Below are 707 nucleotides of genomic sequence, written 5' to 3' on the forward strand. Positions count from 1 at the left end.
ATATATTAATATTTAAAACATTTATTTTAAATTGTAATAATATTTTGCAGTATTGCTATTTTTATTGTATTTTTGATCAAATAAATGCAGACTTGGTGAGCATTAGAGACTAATTTTAACAAATGTTTAAAAATCTTACTGGCCTCCAAACTTTTGAACAGTAGTTTATATATGTAAGGTGACATATTTTGCATATTTTTGAGAAATAATGAGCTCATACTGACTGTTACTGTAGGCAATACTACAGTTCCTGCAAGACAGGAAATATGGACAGCGCTCTGTCTATTTGGTTCCTGTTATTTTGGCTGGCCGGTGACTCGTGCAATCTTATTGGATCGTTCTTGGCCGATCAACTTCCACTACAAGTAATGAACCATTGTCACGTTCTTTATTTATCACTTTAGATAAAATATCTGCTCAATGAATGAAAACCATGAACCATTAAAACTATTGATTTTTAAATCGAATGATCCTAGTTTTGCTATAGTTTGAACTGAGGCCTGATTTTATTACTATTTTATTATTTGTTATTATTTTATATTCATCACCCTCGTTTCTCCTTTAGAAATACACTGCAGTGTACTACATCCTGGCAGACCTGTTAATGCTGTCAATGTTCTATTACTATAAACTAAAGCATAGGGCATCTAGGGGTGAGTTGAAAATCATACTTCACTAGTGACTTAAATGTGTCATAAGTTTAGGCT

Source organism: Sinocyclocheilus grahami, unplaced genomic scaffold (genome assembly GCF_001515645.1).
Source record: "Sinocyclocheilus grahami isolate Dianchi unplaced genomic scaffold, SAMN03320097.WGS_v1.1 scaffold3063.1, whole genome shotgun sequence".
Taxonomy (NCBI): domain Eukaryota; kingdom Metazoa; phylum Chordata; class Actinopteri; order Cypriniformes; family Cyprinidae; genus Sinocyclocheilus; species Sinocyclocheilus grahami.